Here is a 15,462-nt window from a genome sequence, read left to right as displayed (position 1 = left end):
CAGTATTTCACTCTTATTGTACTCACTTGTATTTCACACTTATTGTCACTTGACTCACAGTTAAGAACACAAATTTTCCTACTTGCGATAATAACTAACTGTAAGCATCGATAACAATGTAATAGATACGACGGCATGGCGTTCGAGTGAGGGGACTTTTCTTGAACGTCTCATGTTCTTAGGAGTTCGAATTTCTAGGGAAATAGAGTATTGCAAGGTCTGCTTATTGTTAAAATAAAACATTTGGAATTCTAAGTTTTTTCCCCTTTAAATTGTGGTTCAGTTTTATTAAACTGAAGTATCAGAGCTCAAAGGCTCCGGTGCACATTGGCTAAAATTGTTATTTATCTTAAAAACTGAGAAGCACTATAGCCGGCCTCCGATGGCCTCCGGCGCAATTTAAGCACTGAACATTACATTGAATAAAACAAACATTCCATGTGCTTTAATATAATAATGGAAGCAAAGAAATCATCTGTATTAAGCATCTCAAAAGAGTAAAAGTTTAAAGTTTATTTACAGCAAAAACATAATCATTTACCTTTTATTTTAAATGTACTTAGCATGAAGACTTTCTACTGTAATATTATTTCACCATACCAAAACCTACAAAATATATATTATATACATATAAATTTTCAACACAGCTAAAAAAACTGCAGGTCAATCAAAAATCTAAAATTTTCTGATCGCAGTTTCGGACCTTGAACTGCTTTTTAATAATTGAAAAATATGAAAATTCTCACATTAAAAAAAAAAAAAAACAGTTTGATCTTGATGGGTAAATTTTAGTTTAAAACTGGATACAATTTTATGTTATGCAATTACAATAGGCCTGATAGTTTCAAAATTAGTTCCCCAGAAGATAAGATCTTACAGTATGTGCCAGCCAATGTGATCATGATCATCCATGACTACTTTGATATGATTAGATGAGAAGGAAATATCATTCAAATGTCATTGGAATTCAACTAATTTAATATAAATATGACTAGAATACAAACATACTTACTTCTGGAAAATATTGGGTTGATATAGCAACCACCATCCTAACACTTACATGGCATTCATCTCATCCGAGTACCTATTTCATTATCATCTTATGGTACTTATGGAAAATCCCATTGACCATATACAGTAAGACCCTGCTTAACGCGGGGGATACGTTCCATCAAAGTAGAGCGTAATGCGAAACAGCGCTAAGCGAGGCTATCTTAACATGTAAATAATGGGGTTAGGGGAAGACGGATAAAAAATGGTTAGGTATTAAATTGAATAATTTTTTTTAATAAAAATAAAATCAAACATTTATTTCTTACAAAAATTTAAAAAAAATATAAACGAATATACTTTTAAAAACAAATAAAATTCTCAGTCAAATCATTCAGTCTATTCTGGGTTTCCAATTTTCTGCCTTTTTGTTAAGAAGGCATTATGATAGATTGGCTTAATGGCATATTGCTTTCAATTTCGTAGTCAATCCATATAGAGAGTCGTTTTTCAACTTCCTCTATAATGTTATTTCTAGAACGGGTAATTCTAGTTGCAGAGCTTGACGTTTGCCAACGACAGTATTTTTTCTTTATTCTTAAAAATTGTCCTTATTGTTGAAGTTGCCAAATTCAATGCAGCACTAATTTGAGATTGACGTTCACCAGAATCTAATCTTCTAATCACTAGCATTTGAGTTTCCAGTGAAATGCTTTTTCTGGTTGCTTTCTTTTCTTGTTTTTTATTATCACCCATGATAAAAAATAAAGATCATAATATTTGTCACTGTATTAATCGTTATAGTATTATATAAATTTAAACTTACAATAATGTTAACAAATGTTTCAAATGAAAAAAATGCGTCCACCAAGCAAGAAACACAACTACACTGTTTCGGATATGTTATTTGGAAACCTAGCGCTGCGCACAATTTCGGAGAATCCCCGGGTTGAAATAAAAGAGCGCTAAACCGAAACAGCGTTAAGCGGGGTCTTACTGTATGCCTATTAAAGAAAACTATGTGATCTTTCACCAAAAAAGTGGTAGAAAAGTCTTCTTCAAACATGCTGGGTTTGGTGTAACCTTGATTTCATGTGTTAGTTATTATTCTTAAGTAAAGACTCCTTTTTTTCCCCTCAATCATGGATTTTCGGAAAAAAAAAAAATTATTAAAATTTGGGATCTGCCTATTATAGAAGATCATGCTGTTGAATATTTCCAAAGTTATGGAATCGTACCGGCCTAAAACAAATGTGTTAATGGTGTTGGTATTGGTGTATTTAATTATGGCAAAGCACACTAAGGCTATCTGCCTAAGGGGAGGAATTCCTTTCGTGGAGGACTTTCTAAGGGAAACTGGCTCGTATATATGTTACACAAGGGGAAAACCACGAAATCGCCCATGCAGCCAGCCCATTCGCGGGATTCGAACCTCGGACCGAACTACCAGTTTTCAGCGACTTTACCGCTCGGCCGCTGGTGGGCCCCAAATGTGTTAATGACCATGAAATGGTGCTTTATTTAAAAATTGAGAAGCAATGGTGTTGCAGCGTTAGGGCTTGTGCAAAGCGAGTGCCAATTCAAAAGGGAATGTGGTTCGAGGGAAAACATTTTTCAATGAAATTGATGAATGAATTTCAATGAAAAATTAAATATAAATAAATTATAATATAATAAATTTGAAAGAAAAATAAGAATAGAGCTTTTTTTTTTTTTTTTTTTTGTATTTATTAAATGGGGTTTTATGGTTTGGTGCAACTGGCACCACCTCTTGTGGTCGACAGGTTTTTTCCCCTTAAGTACCCATCTTATTTCACTTTCTTCTTCCTTGAAAAATTTATCACATGATGTGACTGTATTTTCTTTCGAACACAATTAGCGGATATATTCTTTTATCATAGTTGCAGCAACTTGAGTTTTTTCATCAGTATCCACCCAATGTTATATTCTTCATAATTCATGTTAGTAAGAGATGTTGTTTTTAGTCCATCAATATCCTCTATTTCATCATTTATTAAAAGTTGAAATACTTAAAAAACAGTTTTTTTATTGTCTTTCATGAGGAAAGGCTTCAACACATTCTGCAAATGCAGAGCATCCAGATGGCTAGTTTTTCTTGTTAATAAATTTGCACTTACATATGTATCATCTATGCTATAAAAAACTCTCAACACTCATTTAACAGTGATATTTTTTCATATTTCTAATAATCCTTTGATCAAGCTGAATTACATCTGCAGTACTGACTGGCAAATATACAATTTTCAATACATTTAACATTAGCACTGTGCAGCAACATTTACATTATGCACTGCACAGTTGAAAAAAAGGAAGGATATCATTCCACACTTTGTCATACCATTTCCAAACAGCCCTGCCACTGGCCGAATGGTTGAAACAGCTTAATACCAGTAGTTCAACCTAGCTTGCGTCATGAATTTAAGTCAGTTTTTCTGAGAAAGCTCTCCATGAAGGCATTCCTCCTCTTAGGCAGATAACACCATTGGCTTTGCCGTATTCAAATAATCTAACAATTTCGAAAGCCACTCATTAAAAATTCTTGAGGGCACGAACACCTTTAAATGACACTTATAATTCATTCGTAAACTCTTTAGTCCCTTAAAAAAATCAGTTTTTTCTTCTGTTTTTAGTCCAAAGGGGCAATTTGCCCAGAAAGACTATTAATTTCGTTTTGGCATTTCGCGTTGATTCACTTTTCAAATTGTTGCCACTAAATATTATCGGCCTGTATTATATTTAAAGAAATTAAATAATGAAAAATCTGCATAAATGTATGCATTTTTCTCACACTGTGATAAAACAACAGTACCTAGAGCCAATAAATTTGATTAACAAACTCGATTTCAAAGCGAGCAATGGCAACACTGTACCGGGGAAAAAACATTTGTACCTCCAAGGCGCGAGTGTATCGAAAAGACTAAAGATAGCGAGACTGTGTATCGGAAATTCTAAAGATATGCTCATTTTAAAATTACTTTTGCGATATCGCTCTTGAACTGAATTTTGTGGTTTAAAAGCAAAGAACATGATATTTAATAAGTAACAGTAATACACAAAATATTAAAAAAACACCCCTTTGGGCATAATCAGATTTTATTACTTCTCCCCCCTTTTTACACCCACATACTCATACAGCATGAAATAGTCACATGACCTTTCAATATTTTACACCTTTTTTAACTTTCAGTTTAAATAAATATGTATACTAAAGCTATGCATGATAGTATAGACTTGCTTCGTCAACATTATACAGTCAAAAGTCTTTAATCCGGACTCGTCGGGACTTCGGCGATTCCGGATTATCGATTTTTCCGGATTATAGATCATCAGTTTAAATCTGGTAAGATGGCATGCAGAAATTATAAAATTAAAAATATGAAACCGTAATTTATAAAATAATGAGCAATTATGATCTAAAGGGTATCCAAATTTACCAAAAAAGAAGCCTAATATTTATTTGTTTACTTTATTAAACATTTCTTTTAACGCTCGGATGCGTAAAGCATACCTTACTCATAGCCGAAATTAGAAAATTGCAACCAGAAAACTATGTGATTTGTATTCCTGATATTTATAATGACGAGGAATTTGATTTAAATCATATCAAAGACAGAGTACATCGAAATTAAATACTACATTTAGTAAGGAATTATAAGCCGACTAAAATAAAAACATCTGGTGTTGACAGATCAACTTCCAGTTCATTGCGCACCCGCGCACCCACCGCGACCTGCCCCCCCCCCCCCCCCTGCGCAGAGCAGGGTGAAATTGATAAACAGATTTCGGAAGGGTTAGATAAACAAAGGATATGCTTTTATCCATTTTTTGTAGCAATTCATTTTTTGTTTGATGGACATCGAAACATACTTTCGTTTTCTAGATCCTTTGGGAGCTCCAGCATCGGAAATTCTATTTGACATAATCGAAAGTTCAAGCTTACTTTTATAAAATTGCTCTTACAGTCTGCAAAAAATAATAAGCCGGATCCAATTTGAAGATTAAGGAACAACGCAATTATCAACATTAACTGAAATAGATAATTAGATAATTTTAGCTTTTACCGTCCGTTATACATTAAACGCGCACGCGAAAACGTATTCTGCACTTGCGCAGATGCATATGCGCAGTCGTAAATGTCTTGCGCGCACGAGTAAAACGCCTATGCGCATGCGTCAATGCGGCGCATGCGCAGAAAGATTTTAGCTTTGAGGTCCGGATTATAGATCATTCCGGATTACGGGTGTCCGAATTAACGACTTTTGACTGTACATATCTTCAGGACAGTAAATAATTTAGGCCATTCATTTAACAGCCATCAGTAGCATCTTTGACAATTTGTAAGAACATTTTACCTTTTCTTCCATTAGCTAAACACACCCATCTGTTGCTACAAAATCATTGTTCTTACTTCTTATGGCAGGTTTTCTGCCATGTCAATGGACTGCTGACTGTCGCATCTTTTTCATGAATATTTGGAAACCAAATCTTCAGTGCTTTTCAACACCTTGATCTTCATATTACAGATCCTTTTCATGTTTCAATTTCAATTTTGCTTTGATATCCATAACCTTTACAATTCTCCAAAACATAACATAAAGCAGGCTAAGAAATATTTAAATTATGAGCAGCATTCCATCGACTGATTTTGGGGAGTTGGATCATAGCAGTCAACTTGATCCATTAAGACTCGGATCATTACGCTTTTTGCTAAATCCCACAATAAAAATATCTAAACAAAAAAAAATGTAACATTTATAAAAATATAAAGCACAAAATAAGCAAATAGGTATTTTGGCACAAAAAAGCAAGGTCATCTAGAATTCTGAATCATTAAACATATCAGTCTAGCAGATCTTCCCAAAAGTTGAAAAGGGATTCCTTATCCGCACAAATATCCCCGAAATATCACACATCTCCGGCTCAATGACAAGCAATAACGAAGGCACATGACATTAAGAATTCCGGACGAGTAATTAAAAAGGAAAGAGTCTTGAGCTGCAGGGGGGGAGCCTAAAACAGCACAGGCACAGAGAGAGGTCAGTCATGACCCGTAGGCGTGGCTGCAAGCAAAAGCAGGAACACAGAGTCCAGAGGGTGGTGCTATCTCCTGACGCCCGAACACACTAGAAAATAAGCAGAGCTAATTTCAAAATCCTCTTACATTGAAAATAGGAGAAATTACCAGTCAATTTTCATCAGCTGTTAGACCATTCCCAGGGCAAGTAAAACTTTTTCCTGCAGAGATTCTATTTTCTTACATTTTTTCACAAATTTGAGAAATTTGCAAGCAATCATCTGCAGATTTTTATCCATCGTAGAATCCTGTTTAGCTGGTGTAGCATCAGAGTGGGATTTTGACGGCAGATTTCTATCTTTCAAAACTGGATTTTCAGTCAATGGAGGCAAATTTTCTGACTGTAGGTTCTGCGCTGAATTCAATTTCTTCTTAGCGTTGGTTTTATGAACTTTTGGCCGAAATTCACATAATTTTGACGTGGCTATATGGTCCTTTTTACAGTTCGCGCAAACGGGTTTAAATTCTTCAGCCAGTTTGCAAGTGTAGGTCTGGTGACCCTGTCCACACTTGAGACATCTTGGAGCATTATTACAAAATAACTGGTTGTGGCCGTAACCAGGGCTATGGAGTCGGTAGACATATGGCCGACTCAGACTCCCCTCATATATATATATATGGGTATGGTAAACATATACACATGGGTTACAACTTATTTTTTTAATATAAAATAGGTAATACATGGTATAGGAAAAAATTTATGGCATAGCAAAATATTTATATTAATTAGCATTTATTATGAAATGGAAAAACTGGCATTAGTTATTCCTAAGTAAGAGTATAGCTTCGGCAAAATCTTCTTTCTCGGAAGGCCATAGATCTGATTTGATAAACTTCAGAGCTGAGAAGAGTCTTTCCACACTAACTTGAGTAGGAGGAAGAGCTGTTACTGTTAGGGCTACTTCTTTTAACTTTTCAAGATAGATTTTTATAAGTTCTAAAAGAGGTGTCTTGCAAGTGCAATCATATTTCTCTATTTTTTCAAAGACCGTGTAGAAATCTTGTTTGTGCTTTTTAAAGGCTCTTGGTTCTTTATTTTCATTTGCTTTGCCTTAGCCTTTCCAATATTATCCAAAAATACTTAAAACCTAATTCATCACTGGAAGAGGATGATAGAGACTCAATTGCAATGTCTGCATTTTGACCGTCCTGATTCGAATTCTCAAATTATTCTGAGAATATTTTCATTCTTAATGAAAGTTCATAGGCGGCTTTTCTTTGCCTTTTTAATTTGTTAGTCATCCAAGAAAATTAGGTGTTTTAGATCTTCATATTGAACCCATCAAGATCTCATTGTCTAGCAAACTAGTTTCTCTTTTCTTCATTGAAGAAATAATTCCTTCTGCAATAAACCCTCCATTTCAGAAAGAACAAACATCCCACTCTTCCATTTTCGCCTCCTGTCAATACTTCAGATTGCAGCTTTTTTGTGGCTATATATGGTGTAGAAAGAAGAGTTTCCAATTCTGCAAGATCATTCCACAGTCTTTCCATTAGTGAAACATTATGATTATCTACATCTTCTAAAAAAGTTCTTAATTCCAAAAACCTCTTTATCATCAAATATGTACTTTCTTATCACGTTGCTTGATCAATAATTGCTCCTTTTCCTGCTCACAGTGGCGTAGCTAGGGTGGGGCAAGGGGGGGACATCTGTCCCCGGGCGCAGCATCCAGGGGGCACCAAATTGATTCTACGAAATTTTAGAATAAAGTGTTTTCCATTCGTGGCAAACAGAAAGGGGCGCAAAATCTCCAGTTGTCCCCGGGCGCTGAAAACCCTAGCTACGCCTCTGCCTGCTCGCTTCCTAAGAATGGCATCAATTTGGGGTGCTCTTGCTGCTGACCTAAATTTACCAGTGAGATCTGTAACTAAATGAATCAGTTTAATCACTAATGGCAAATATCACATCCATCCCCCTCCCTTCTATTTATTAATATGTCAATAAAATAGAAAATAACTGTTTACTAATGTATATACTCCATAAATAAAAATAATAACTCAGCTTGTCATTATTTTTTTTTTTTTCAATTCATTTTAGTTTCATTTCAAATTCAAATTGTGTAACGAAAACTGGAGTCAGAGTCAACCTGTTTTTAGCGACTCCAGCTCAGACTCCTTTTACCCCAATATCTGCCTGACTCTGATTCCGACCCTGACTTCACACATAATTTCCTCGTGCAATTCAAAAACTCTGTTAAGCATGCAACCCTTAGATAACCATTGTATTTCGGTGTAAAATAGAAGCACGGTATGATCAGCACCGATTTCTTTGCAAAATGCACGAAAAATGCGATGATTAAGCGCTTGCCCTCCGATGTATTTTACTACATTTACTGCTGTAGTTAGATGTTGTTTTAAACTTTTCTTTTTGGCAATGCCTTCAACGCAAGTGCATGATGATGCAACATGCAATGCTTTAAACTTCTGGTAATTCTCTTTTCATGTGTGAAAAAAATCCTGAATTTTTGCCTAACATTGCTGGGGCTCCATTAGTGCATATTAAGCCAATCACATTCATTGGTAATTGATATTTAGTAAAAAAAATCTTTGATGTGATTGAAAACATCAATTCCTCTCGTATTCACCTCCAGTGGCTCACAAAATAGAAATTCTTCTATCATCTCTTTTTCCTTCACATATCTGACAAATACCAAAGGTTGGCTACAATTATAAACATCAGTTGACTCATCCAGTTGCATACTTATTTTTAGTGGACTGATTTTTATGTCTTCAATTACTTGCATTAAAATATCTTCACTGAGATCTTGTATTCACAATCGTATAATATCATTCGATAATGGAATCTGTTGGATTTTTTTACGTGCTTCCGAATCTAAAACTGTTTTAACAATAATTAAAGCAGAAGGTTTAATCAACTCTTAAGCGATCGTATGAGGTTTCTTTTTTTTTTCACATAAATATGTCACTTGATATAACGCTTCTAATAAAGGTTTTTGAATTGCTGGTCCGCGCAATTTTAGGATAGTTTCACTGGTATCAAACCGAGACTTCTTTGACTTCAACCTGTTCATGCTATGCGCTTTTTCGCCACCATGCAGATTGTTGAAATGCTCTAATAACTTTGAGGTTTGAGATTGCCGTTTGAAAATATTTTGGAACACAAAATGCATTGCAGTCGTTGCGTGCCATCTTTTTTGGTTGTGCAGGTAAATCCATAACCGGCATACTTATCGTTCCATTGTCTTTTTTTTTTTTTTTTTGACATAGTGGGGTTTACTATAATCGATTTAATTATTTAGAAATAATGTAATATAATATATATAATGTTCTTACGTTTGTAATAACACTGAATCCTATTCTGCTTGAACGGGCAATTGAGAATGTATTAGTCTCAAAAGGTTTCTGGACAAGTCAGAATACACAATACACATGTCGCAGACACAATAGTTGACTCAACATAGACACAGTAGATGCAAATACAAATCTGTGAATCCGTAGATTCCATTGGAGTAGCACATACTGAACTCGGCGCATGTGCAAGCTGGGATAATGTTCTTCGCTTGTATTCCCACAAAGTTTTTTTCTTTTCTCCATCACCTAGCTGCATGTTCGCGTTCATTTGTAGCATTTCATGCTTTTTTGTAGCGTAGTGTGTACGCCTATCGGCACTGGCTCTTTCCTGTGTTTTTTGCCGATAAGTGAGCTAGGTGCTACCAATTCTTACGAGCTTCTATATTGGGGACACTATTGCAGATTTCAAATATTCTATTATAAGAAATTTAATAAATGATATTTAATAATTTTTATGCTTAGGTAGGGGCTTCTCCCGCACCCCCAAAAATACATTCTCGCACCCCCGGTTAAGAACTACTACTCTATACACAGGGAGAGAAAGAGTAGTAATATATATGCATATAATTGTTAAATGTGCTAAATGCTGAGGGTGGGCAAAATAGCAAATTTGTATAAATCTCTGTTTTAATTAAAGAGAGATCTCTACATACATGGGGAGAAAAACAGCAATATATCATATAATATATCTGGTTGTAATGGAAGTTTTCCAACAAAAAAAAAAAAACATTCTTAATAAAGTTAGAGGCGAAAAAACACGAAAAGCAGTACCTTTAGTGCCTAGTAACCACAACCCAAATCTATGATCATCTGCCAACGTTTTGGTAGTTTTTCAAAGCATTCGGCCCAGAAACTTGGTGGCCGCAAGTCCAAAAACAGATCAAACTCATTTCAGATGTCCTGTGCAGAATGGAAAATAGCACCAGTAAGATGTGGCTGCAGGTGTGAAAAAATGTAGAAGTCCGAAGAAGTGATGTTGGGGCTATATGGCCTGTGTGGCAAAAGAGGTTGATCTTTGAATTATGGTAACTTGGCGATTTTTTGGCAAAAATTTGGCGGCCAACTCTGCTACAGCAACCCTCTATTTTTTTTTCGCCGCCATTTTGTCTTTACTTCGTAAAGACATGTTTCTTTTCTTTTTATTTACTGAACACTTTTTCCAACAATCTACTAGCCGAATTACACTTATGCTAGAAATTTTATGTAACAAAACTGCTTAATCATGACAAATATTAACTGCAAAATTGGGAAAAAGTGCACAATCGCAAACTCCTTGCGCGTTTTTCAGAATAGCACATACACATAAACCATGTACACGTCCACTTATTTTTACTTAAAAAAACATCCCAGAATAGCACAAAAATGGCATTGCGCACACTCTTCACTATATCCAGGTACACTGCTTTTTTCTCATAAATTAGAACAATTTCACGAAAATGCATGACAATTTTCTGAATCTTTAAATCCGGTAAAAAGAACATATACGAAATTACCTGATCGCGAAAAAGTATATACCTTTCCAAAGACGATCATTTCCACATATAAAATAAAGAAAATATCCAAAAACTTTTACCTCTAAATTATCTATTATATTATAAATGTCACCAACAAATTCATACCGCTAACATTACAAATGGTTACAAATACTTAGTGTCAAATATTAAAATTATTTCCATGCACATTTACTCAAATTTATACCAAATTCCTACAAACATATAATTCACAAAATAATTATCATTTAATTAAAATATAATTAAATTCAAAAACACTACTTAAAATACAAATAAGCACATACATTAAATTAATAAAAATTAGCTTACAATCCTAATTAAATTAAACTAAATCATTGCTAATAACAATTCTCCAATAATACATTACTTTATTTACTCCTTACATTTAGAACAATGCATAAAAATAATATCCTCAAATAATTAAAAATACTAACTTACCTAATCTTCTTCAAAATCTTAATTACGTGGCGGATACACTTTTCTTATTTCGTCCGCTAAATAAAAAGCAATCTAATGTGCGCCTCTTTCAGGATCTTTAAAATCACACTTATAGTTAGTTCACAGGAAGATGTTGAAAACCTTCATCCTCCAAACAGACTTAATAAAACTCAATAAGCAATCTTTACTTCTATCTCACACAACCTTAAAAAAACACTTATTACTACCCCTTTCAATCCCACTAAATACCCATTTCGAATTCACTTTAGATACGGCCATGGGATCCAAAAATTTACGAACACTGTTTCACACAACACAGAATGAAGCCAAATACAAAATTTCCAGATTTTTTCCCGATTTCCCCCCTTTTCCGATTAAAGAACTGTAATTCCTCCATTAATGTCACATGACATATCTCATGATCTCTCATTTCACTCACACAAAATAATGCATAATCGGAACTGAGTACTTCTCACATTATTACCAAAGTCCTAGACAGTAACCTTTATCGCCTCCAAAATGTCGCCAAACTACCAGTTACCATATTCCAAAGATCAGCCACAAAAGATCCCATTCGAGTCTGTACAGAGTTCAGACGGTGAATGCAGACAAACTGTGGTCTAGCATTATCTTTATGGAACATTATCTTTTTGTCCTGAAAGTCAATTCCGCGTTTTTCCTTGATAGCAGCATCAACATGGACTAGTAACTTGCCATACACCTTACAGTTGAGGATTTTACCCTTTCCCAGATACTCTTTGTGGATAATAAATACCATGGTAATCCCAAGAGATACAAAGCATATATTTTTGTTAGTTAAACTGCGCTTTGCAACGTTGTCAATGGGCTCACGGGATGCAGACCAACCTCCTTTTCGGCCTGTGCTGTTAAACTATATCTACTTTTCATCATAAATGATAATCCAATCCAGAATTTTATCCCTACATTGATATTCGAGCAGATTAGGGCAGGCCCGAACACATCTGTTCTTATCTGCTTGAGTCAAGTTATGTGGCACCCAGTGATAGAATTTGTATCTCAAATTTATGAGATGCATAGCACAACTAATGGACATGGCACTAATGTTTAACTCCTTAGCAAGCTGTAGAGTGGTTGCATACTGATTTTCTTCCACAAGTTCTCGCAGGCAGGCCTCATCAACAACAGTAGAGCGGCCAGAGCACTCTGCTTCTTGAATGTCTTAGTCCTTGTGTTTGAACATTTGGTAACAAACCTTCACTGTGTCGTATGATATAACATTAGTACCTAACGCTGTACACATGATTTGGTGACATTCTGTAGCTGACTTTTTGAACTGGAAGTAAGTTATGAGCCTAATCTAGTAGCATGATAGTTCCATTTCAGACACCTTAACGATATTTTTTACAAATTTCACAATAGAGTGTTCTTAATCAAGTCTCTTTCTTTCAAATGCCAAAAATAATTGTTCAACAAAATATGATTAAACATGGCAATGCGAATTGTTTGTACAGATGATATTTGTGGTAGCAGGGAACTCATTAAAACCCCATGTATTATGTTTAATGTATGTGTAATGTCAAAGCTATGCAATTATCTGCTGTTCTTTTAAGTGAGCCATATAACTGCATACATGTGGAGAAAAACAGTAATGTATCATACAATATGTTTAATTATCATATAATCCTTATTTAAGAATTAAAATTTGTATTTTAAATTGATAAAATATGTTTCCATTTTATATGTTGATAATGTCTGCCAACTTAAGATAAATACCTAAAGTTTGATTATCTTGTTGAAAAAGTCACTAAACTCATTCTCATGTAAGTAGCTTTTACCAAAAGCATTACTGGTATTTTGTTTCTGGCATATATTGGCCATAGAAAAGACAAATCAATGTTTCAATGAGTATTTCACTTAAACCAAAAAATCATACTGCCAATTTCACATCATGCGTTGCAAGATAACAAATTTAAATGCATTTCTTCAGTAAGCTACCTGTGAAAAAATAGTTAGGGCTAGTTTCTATGGCAACAGACAGCTGTACACATTCTATCTGGAGGTAATGTTATGGTGGACAGGTGTTGTGGTTATCAAAAATATGTAGATTCTATTAGGAAAGCTATCGTATGTATAGAAAAGTTCAATAAATATAAGCAAATATTAAGTGAACTTACTATTCTACAGTAAGAAACATTCAAATTTTAAAGCAATTTGTTTATTCTTCTTTATGTTATATTTACATACAAAAGTCTGTTTATTTATATGAAAAATGGGTTGGATCCTAGCAGAGTCTACACCTTTGGCGCACCCACTTATATGGGGCGTATCGATGTGTGTATGGACAAAGTCAAGGGATTGTGCAATTCTAAGATTTTTTTTTTTAAGTGTAAATAGGTCGATGTGTACATGGATACTAAGTTTGTGAAATTTTTTCCTTGTTATTTTCAAGTTGGCGATTTTAAGAAACTCATGAAGCAGTCGGTGATTCTGCACTTTCCCAGTTTGTTGTCAAGGGTGTTGGCTCTCCTAGGATTTTAATGAAAAATGTAAACTATGCAAAAAAATGATAATGAAAGATTATTTCATGCAATTAAAAATCAATACTTATATGCCACTGGATAAAAAAAAATGGACAGAACTCTTGAATTTCGTTTACTGTACCAAATATTATATACATATAATCCTCATTTTTATACATTTTTCTATGTTGACAAAGTAAATATATAAATCAGTGAAGAATATATAAATAAGACTGCACCAACTACATTAAACTACCATAAAATAACAAAATAATAATACAACTTACCTTTAAATTGAATATGCAATTTCTACATGATTAAACACTCAAAAAATCAAATTTCTCTATAGAAAGTATGTGATAAAAAAAAACTAAATAATTGAAATATTCATCAGAAAATACATATGGAAATAGCTCCAACACTGCGAGTCAAAACTGGGCCAAAATATTTCAAAACAAAATAAAATACGTGACTTTTGAAACAAAGAAATTTTAAGCACCATTTTCATTTCTTTTATATTAAACGTACAATATTTAGTCTCAACACATAAAGTTCCAGTTTTTTATTTGTATTTCTTAATTCACAGTTCATTGTTCTCCCCAGATTTTTTTTTTAATTTTTCTTTTATTGTTTTGAAGTTTCAAAAACCATTTAAATAATGATCAAGCAAAATTACGTATATGACAATCATATACAGATAATAATAAATGCTGCCTAAATCACACGCAAAATTAAATTTTCGCGGATTAATTTTATTAAGTAATGTATAAAAGCGTGGTTAAAAAAAAAAAAAAAAGCATTACACAAAGCAGCCATGGCATCATAGAATTTTAACATAAATTATTTAATGCTATATAGAATTAAAAAAAATTAACTTACTTAACTAACTTTTCATTCCTATAAAATCTGAAAATAACGTATAATTTAAAATTAATAACTTTTTCAATTTTTTAAGAAATACCGCGAAATTGTTAAGGTTTTATACTGTCGGCAAGCACAATCCTTCAATGATACATTAACGGTTGCCATTTAAAACAAAATGTATTGGGAGGATTTTAAAAAAATAACAAGCGAAAATACTAAATTCTATTATAATATGAACAAAAAGCCCATTTTTAATGTTCACTTTAATCTGTTGTAGATATGCTTTTTTGAATCGCAGGAGAAAAGTAAGTGTTAGGAAAATTTCGCGTTTCTGTAAGAAAATAATGTAGTATCTCGTTGTCATTATGGTAGAAAGTGTTATTCAAAAGTTTCAGAGAGGTAAAATATGATTCTGAAATGAAGTTTTCTCAAAATAATCAATATATTTCTCGACAATAGAAATAAATTAAAATAGTCAAAACTAGAAGCCTTTTACACAATGTAAGTATGAAAAAGCCAATGAAATATCTGTTGCAGTCGTATACAATTTGACTCGGCGATGAAAATAGTTAAAAAGTATAAAAATTTTGTTTGAAACTAAATCACTGAGTGCTACATATAGATGTGATCGTGATTGTTTCAAGGTCTTTTAGTAGAAGATATACTGTTTTTAAAGTAAAATCATTTTCCTTTTCCAATGAAAGTAAGTCTAAAGCTAAATCTTTGGAAAAGTGAGGCCCACCAGCGG

At 33.7% G+C, this 15,462-nt stretch overlaps 1 protein-coding gene across 2 annotated transcripts in view; it reads right to left on the bottom strand.

The window, feature by feature from the left end:
* Positions 1–14,881, bottom strand: part of LOC118200674 (pumilio homolog 1-like) — a 204,087-nt gene extending 189,206 nt beyond the window's left edge. Inside the window, exons 1-2 of one of the 2 annotated variants that reach the window (XM_085822087.1) lie at positions 14,730–14,803; positions 542–606 (exon numbers count right to left, since the gene is read on the bottom strand). The gene's annotated coding sequence lies outside the window, so the exon portion shown is untranslated. Of the gene's footprint in view, positions 1–541; positions 607–14,729 lie in introns of both variants that reach the window. The other variant, XM_035372632.2, reaches the window with a different exon arrangement.
* Between the last annotated feature and the right edge of the window lie 581 nt (positions 14,882–15,462).

The sequence above is a fragment of the Stegodyphus dumicola genome, chromosome 8 (assembly GCF_044657685.1).
Source record: "Stegodyphus dumicola isolate Sdum_Otavi_A_Nest chromosome 8, ASM4465768v1".
Taxonomy (NCBI): Eukaryota; Metazoa; Arthropoda; class Arachnida; order Araneae; family Eresidae; genus Stegodyphus; species Stegodyphus dumicola.
The sequence above is the reverse complement of the archived record's forward strand: the minus strand, read 5'-3'. Positions and strand labels throughout refer to the sequence as shown.